A 7,500-nucleotide genomic window follows, 5' to 3' on the forward strand; every position below is an offset into this window, starting at 1 on the left:
ATTATAAAGCAACTAATTATTAGCCTGGCTCATTAGCAATTATAAATCTCTAACTCCAGAACTTCATTAAAATATGACAAGTTGGCACTCAATTATTTTGCCAACTGCCTGGCTCGTGCACAGCGTTTGCACACCCAGCTCCCATGGTTCCAAGGCAAAGGGTTGGCAGTTAGGTCCCAGGGATGTGAGACTCGAGAAGTGGAGGGGGATGCTATACACTGCTTTGTATCCAGACACCTACGTGTCCCTACAGTGGCTGAGCTCCCACACCCCGAGACTCGAGAAATGGAGGGAGATGGCATACAGCCCCCCCTCCCCGCGCCTTCCAGAAAAAATAGAAACAACACACTCTACGGGGAAATATCTGCATGCCAACTTCTTGGTGTGCCTTATGGCACCGAATTCCTCAGTCACTACTCGGAGGTCGGTGATATGGTTGATCTTCTCTTCCTGATGAGGAGCTGGAGGCTGGATCCTGCGACGTAGAGGTCACGGACATCCAGCTCAGAGAAGCAATCTAGGCTGGGTTCCCTCAAAGCTCGAATAATGGTCTCTCGGTCTCCACCTTTCAACTCCAGGTCTCCCTTGCTCTAAGGAGAGGACTGGCTTCGCGCAGGTAAAGTGTATGCTACACAAGCGTGAGGACCAGAGTTCGATCCCTGCAACCTGCATAGAAATGGTGGATATAATGGTGCATGCTCGTATGGACACAGTCAAGCCTAATTGGTGACATTGAGAGACATTAAAGAAGGTGGGTAGAGTCCCTCAGATGACAACTGAGGTTGTCCTCTTGCCTATACACCCGTCCCCTAGACCACACGATAAAGGGCAAAGCAGGTAATGGAAGCATGGCTGCCACTTGCCTGAGGAAGGGCAAACCCCACAAGCCTTAGCAGTGTGTGGTAGGTAGGAGGGTAGAAGGTAGAGGAGCTAATCCTCCCCATTCCTGGTGATGGTGATTTTTCCTCCCCAGTAACTAGCTCCCCAGTAACTGCACCTGTTCAAGCCTCCCCATCCGGCCTAGACTCCTCCAGTCTTCCCTGACCCTCTCCTTGTGGGTAGATGAGTTCGCTTGAGCGTATCGATTATGTGTGCATTGCTAGAGCAACTTAAAAGAGGAGGGATTTGTTCCGGCTCACAGCGTCACACAGTTTCAAGCCAGCACGGCAGGAAGGGTGTGGGGTAGACTTGCTTAGGTCATGGTAGGCAGGGCATGTTGGGAGGTCATTCACCCTGTGGTGGACCAGAAAGCAGAGAGTAAGACAGGAAGTGGCTAGCGATGGGCATACCCCAGAGACCTCCCTCATCTACTTCATCCAGATTGGCCTCCCCTCCAAAAGTCTATGCTGCCTCCCGGAGTGGTAACATCAGCTGGGGAAGAAGCATTCAGGGCACCAACCTGTGGGAACATTTTATATTTCAACCCTAACAGTGGTGAAAGCCCCATCCTATGACACAGTACCATTCATTCTCAGTCTTTTCCTCTATTCCAGTCCTAAGGAACAGCTCTATCCAGGATGAATGGCCTGAGGTGGACCAATCAGACGTGGCAGGAAAAGGGCAGGCAGGTCATGAGTCCTCAGACCCAGAAGGAAGAATATTTTCTTCCTTTTATGTCAAACCTCTAGTGAGAACTCATGGGTTACTGAATTACCTTCTGAAGGCACAGACCCAAAGACCTGAGGATCTCTCACTAGGCCCTGCCATTTACAAAGTTTCACCAACCACCAACCACGGGACCATCTCACCTATAGCTCAAATGTGGAGAGCAAGGATGAATTGTGCTTCTCTCCTCCAAAATGGAGTGAGGCTTTCCAATGGAGGAGACACCTTCAAGCTGGACCAGACAACCCAAAAAGGTAAACAGAGCAGGCGCCTCAAAACCAACTCCTAGGCCCAATGAAGATCAAGTGCAATTAGTGATGAAGAACCTGTGAGAGGACGTTTGGAGAGAGTAGATGTCGGTAAGCCGCACGAATTTTGATGCTACCTTCACAAAAGGACAGTATGGCTACCCCCAGGTGGGGGGGGGGGCTCTTTATTCACCAGGGGCAGAAAGTCTGGAGTCAGAGACAAATTGCCAAAACCATTGTCCATACTGGCTGTTAGGGGGATGTCTTAGTTTTTTTTGCAATTGCTGTGATTAAAAACGCCATATGAACAACAATGCCAACCAACCAGAGTTTCCAGGGACTAAGCCACTACCCAAAGACTATACATGGACTGACCCTGGGCTCCAACCTCCTAGGTAGCAATGAATAGCCTAGTAAGAAGGGGAGTGGAAGGGGAGCCCTTTGTCCTGCCAAGACTGAACCCCCAGTGAATGTGATTGTTGGGGGGAGGGCGGTAATGGGGGGAGGATGGGGAGGGGAACACCCATATAGAAGGGGAAGGGGAGGGGCTAGGGGGTTGTTGGCCTGGAAACCAGGAAAGGGAATAACAATTGAAATGTAAATAAGAAATACCCAAGTTAATAAAGATGGAGGAAAAACAAACAAACACCTTGACCAAGTCAAAAAAAAATGTGAATTGTTTGCACGTAAATACTCAATGTGAATTTAAAAGTTTCTCCTATCCTCTCTTTTTCTATGACTCTGACATCTTGAGGGCATGATGTGATACACAGATTGATGGTCATTAAATTCCTAAAACTAAATAATATTTAATAAAACATTTTTTTAAATGCCATAATGAAATCAACCTAAGGAATCAAAAAATAGACTTGGCTCACAATTTCAAGTTACAGTCCATCATGGTAGGGAAGTCGCAGTATGGGGAGCTTGAGAAACTGTCACATTACATTTGGTCAAGAAGAAGAGAAGAAGAGGAATGCTCATGTACACGTGTGCTCCTTATGTAGTCCAGGTTCCCAGCCAAGGGAATGGTGCCACCCAGAGTGGGCAAGTTTTCTCACATGGATTAACATAACTGAGAGAATCCCCAGACAGATGTGCTCAGAGGGTCACCTTACATGTGATTCTAGCTTCTGACAAGTTGGCAGAGGAAAACACTTCTGAGATAGATACTTCTTGAGAGTTCTATAATCGCTTGGCTATTGTCACCACCCTGATAGTATCCTTGTTGTAAAGGTGATAAAACAGAGGTGATTTGGTATGTTCCTATTGTGCAGAACAGTGAAGGGGGCTTTGAAATAGACATCTGGTTGAAGGACCAGCCCCTATCGACTAGGCTGGATAGGTAGAATCACTAGCATTCACAATGCTAGTGAAGGAGCCCAGATCAAGCCCAGCCTGGGAACAGGCAGAGCTTGATGCTCTATGGGAAAAATAGTGGTTTCTAATCATGCCAGATGAGAGAATACCTGCCCATACACATCATCAAAGCTACTCCCTTCTGGGATAAGCAGTCCCGGGAAGAGGAGGAATGAGTCCTGGGTGTAGAAACCCCATGGTACCTGTCTTAGTCAGGGTTTCTATTCCTGCACAAAAAAAATCATGGCCAAGAAGCAAGCTGGAGAGGAAAGGGTTTATTCAGCTTATACTTTCACATTGCTATTCATCACCAAAGGAAGTCAGGACTGAAACTCACACAGGGCAGGAACCTGGAGGCAGGAGCTGAAGCAGAGGTCATGGAGGGATGTTTCTTACTGGCTTGCTTCCCCTGGCTTGCTCAGCTTGCTCTCTTATAGAACCCAGGACCACCAGATGGCACCACCCACAATGGGTTGGGCCCTCCTCCCTTGATCACTAATTGAGAAAATGCCCTACAGATGGGTCTCATGGAGGCATTTCCTCAAGGGAGGCTCCTTTCTCTGTGATAACTCTAGCTTGTGTCAGGTTGACACAAGCTATATATAGGAAACCCCAGGCCAGAAGGAAGCCAGGCTTCTAGAGCTTCTGGAGTAAATGCTTTGTTAGAGAGCCCTGAGGAACTCCCGAGACTCACGGAACAAAAAAGGGAAGGAAGAAAAAGAGATAAGGACCAGATGACTCCCCCATGGTCAGACACAGCATATGCCCCCAGTGACAGGCAGCAAGGGGTTCCCAGAGCCAGTTTCCAGGGACACAGGGGCCCTGGTCTTCTAAGTAGAGTGGGAACCTTGTAATTCTCAGAGTGTGGAGAGTGAGTACAGGAAAGATTCACCGTGATTCTCCCAGAGATCACAAAGGGGCTTTTGGCATTTGCAGTTGAACCCCAGACCCTGGCAAGGAGCACACAAGTAACACTTGGGGGTTAACACGGCCCCAGGAAGTAGACCCTACAGAAGAGATTCTGACTCGGTTAAGGTCTGTTGACTGACTAGAAGCTGAAATGGAGGCCTTTGTATCTAGTAAGCTTGCTAATTCAGAGGTACTCAAGAGAGGTAGGGTAATGCCCCACAAGGACCAGGCAATAGACAGAAGAACGAAAATGTCAGTCACACAGTAGCCAAGAATCTGATGTGTGAGGTCCCATCCTTGGGGAACGATCTGGAGGCACAGAGCTCAAAGAACTGCTCAAGGTCACACAGACCCAGGACTCAATCAGGCTGAGCCACCTGCAGTGCCCTGTGCAGTTATGGAGGTTCTCAACCCTCCCTCTGTACAGCAACCCCGACCGGACGAAAAGGGCCCCACCTCCCTGGGATGCTCACATTCCGCTGGAAGATACCTTAATGTCCAAACCCTGTGCTCCAGCCTGATTGTCACCCCATAGAAACTGATGCTAAAATGTCATCTCCAGGAACTAGATGTGACTCAGTTAGGAGGGTGCATGCCTACCATGCATGAACTCCTGGGTTCCACGGCCAACACTTCATGGTTGTTGTGCCCGACATGGTGGTTGTGCAAGCCTGTATTGCAGTAACATAGGTGAAGCTTTGGTAGTTCTCGGTCATCCTTGGCAGCACAGTGAGTTCGAAGCTAGCCTGGGCTACCTAGAAGCATGTCAAAGGAAGAAAATAAGGGATACATTGTTAAGGTTGAATGGTATAGGCATGAGACCCTAATCCAATAGGCTATGGCTATTTCTGTCTGGCGTTGACTGGGAATAGAACCTAGGGTCTCTCATAGCCTAGACAAGTGCTCTATCCCTAAGCTATATCCCCAGCCCAGGTCTGAGGGCTTTAATAAGAAGTCCAGGCCTGATCTGGGATTTTTTTAGTGTCTACCACATGCTGCCTTGACCCCTTCGAGGACTGTGAGGATGAACCCACCAAGTCTGAGCTTCCTCACCTTCAGAACTGGAGTGGAAGGAGATTCTCGTCTTCAAAGGTACTGAGTCTATGGTATTTAGTTACCGCGAATGGGAATCAGAGTAAGACTCGCTGCAGTGTGCTAGAAGACCTTTCCATCTCAGAGTCCAGACCCTCTCCTCTCTCTTTTCCCTCCTCCTTCCTAAGCTGAGGACTAGGTTGACCTGACTGAGACAAAATCCTTCGGGTACTGTGAATTCAGGGTTGCTTTGAGCTCAGTAGAGCTCTGTCCCAGCTCCCCTCCCCAATCTCCAGGAGCTTCAGGCTCAGGACAGCATGCCCCTCAGGTCCTGTTGTCACTCCCCCAACCACACCACCTGGCTGTCAGTGGGTCTCAGGGAAGCTGTGGCGGGTGATCTCTCCCTGTCTAGGAATGGCACCTCTCAGGGAACTGACAGGTAATTGGCCCCTAAATCCCCCACAAGACTCCGGGAGGATGAGGAAAAATTACGGCTGTGGAATCGAGTCTTAAAAATTATATCACCTTTGCTGACAGAGTAATTACTCCCTTTTCTAGGGATTTAGTGCAGATCTCCAGCCCTGAAACAGCTGAGGTGTTTTAAGGGCTCGTCCTGCTTCCTGCTCTATCCTTCCTGCCTTCCACTTGGCCACGCAGGTCAGATTCCTGGTATCCACCAGCATCAGCTTCTGACGGAGAGCCTGCCGAAGGGGCTCTCCGGTCCTAGACTCACACTGCTCAGCCATCTAGGCGAGTTCAAACACCAGTGTGATTGTGAGGCTGAGGAACACTGGTTCCTCAGACGGGTGGGCCAGTGCCCACTCATTGACCCGCATCCTCCTGGAGGGGCCATCTGCGCTCAGGCCCTGTGGTCCTTGGCCTGGAGCAGGCTTCAAGCCCTAGGTTACTCCCATTCTCCAGAAACAGGCTTCAGGAAGAGAGCGGTGGCATAGTACCTGACAGCGTAAGCACGCAGTAAGTCCGCACATGGAGGGCGTTCTTCCATCTCCTAGTGGGTCTCCCTCAGGTGAGCCTCATGTCCACACTATCGTCACCTGTGTCTTAGCACGTCCTTAGCTATCTCTCCTTCTTCCCAGCCCTCAGTCTCCCCCGAGTGCCATGTCCCTCTTGGGATCAACCCTCGAATAAGCTCTCTGGACCTAAAACCACATGTACGAGGGTGTGTTCTGTTGCGGTAACAAAACGTCTGATAACATCGACTTTTAAGGAGGAAAGGTTAGTTCGGGTCCACAGTTTCAGAAGTTTCTGTCTATGATCAGCTAACATGCCCGTGGCAAGGCATGTCAGAAGCACATGGTGAAGGAGGCTTGTCTACCTCATGACAGCTTGGAGAAAGAGAGACAAGGAGGGGAAGAGATGATGTCAGGGGTTCCCTATACGCTCGTCAAGGGCACCTCTCTATATGACCCACACCAACGAGGTTCCATATCCTGATGTTCTCAGCATCTCCCGAGAGTGCCACCAGCTGAGGATCAGCCTTCAGTACATGAGTTGTTGGGGGAATAGTTACCATCCATGCCACTTGTCTCCCAACCTGCCCTTGGCAAACTCCATCTCTAAGATGCCTCCCTGCAGCCCGGCCTGAGTGGGTGTGGGCGCTTACTTGATTGCAAGTGGCCTTCTATGCTGGTTGCCGGGGGTTCCTTGTGCCATTCACTGTAACATTCTTGAGAGGTGGCATCGATTCTTCTCAGTGTAAGGAAATCGCCTCAGGCACCAGAACTCCTGTCACCCCCCCCACCCCCCTTTCTGCTTCTGTGTGAGGTGCAGTGTGTGTACCTGTGCAGGTGAGGCCAGGTGACCTCGTAGTTTAGCATTGATGTGGGATTTAGGGCTCTAGGGTTAGAAGCACACCTCCCTGGCAGGGATCACAATGGCTGTTAGGATAATAAAGAGAAAACTGTTGGCTGAGAGTGGGTGAGGACAGAGCACCTGGCCCAGCACCAGCAAGGAATGCCATATTTATTTCAATGGAAAGGAAACAAGATGGTCACCAAGTCCATGGCCAGAGGCCAGTTGAGACCCATCCTGTCCTCTGGCCAACAAACCAAAGTCAGCTCATGAAAGCAGTATTCAAAGACTAAAGTGCCAGACTTTGCACTTGATGTTGAGTCAGACGCCACTGTTTGCAGACACTCTGTGAGGACAGAGGTAGGATGGGGGTAAGAGACTTAGTTTCTCTAGGCAGCTAGAGCTGTGCCTTGGCCTCTAACTCAACCTTCCAGGACGCCTTTGACGAGGCCCAGTGGAGCCTGGAGGCACTGGCAGACACTTCACACGCCTCCTCAGACCCCAGGTATTGTAGCTGTCCATTTCGACAGCCTGT

The 7,500-nt window shown here is 49.9% G+C and overlaps 1 long non-coding RNA gene across 2 annotated transcripts; it reads right to left on the bottom strand.

Moving 5' to 3' along the window:
- Positions 1–352: 352 nt before the first annotated feature.
- On the bottom strand, positions 353–6,933 carry LOC120095337 (uncharacterized). 2 transcript variants are annotated; one of them, XR_015632415.1, is made up of 4 exons: positions 6,778–6,906; positions 4,722–4,876; positions 1,749–1,931; positions 361–666 (listed from the first exon to the last, which is right to left on the bottom strand). It is a non-coding gene; the product is annotated as an uncharacterized LOC120095337 (long non-coding RNA). The 2 variants fall into 2 exon arrangements; XR_015632416.1 differs by lacking the exon at positions 1,749–1,931 and having other exon boundaries at positions 353–666; positions 6,778–6,933.
- Between the last annotated feature and the right edge of the window lie 567 nt (positions 6,934–7,500).

Source organism: Rattus norvegicus, chromosome 10, assembly GCF_021556685.1.
Source record: "Rattus norvegicus strain SHRSP/BbbUtx chromosome 10, alternate assembly SHRSP_T2T, whole genome shotgun sequence".
Lineage (NCBI taxonomy): Eukaryota > Metazoa > Chordata > Mammalia > Rodentia > Muridae > Rattus > Rattus norvegicus.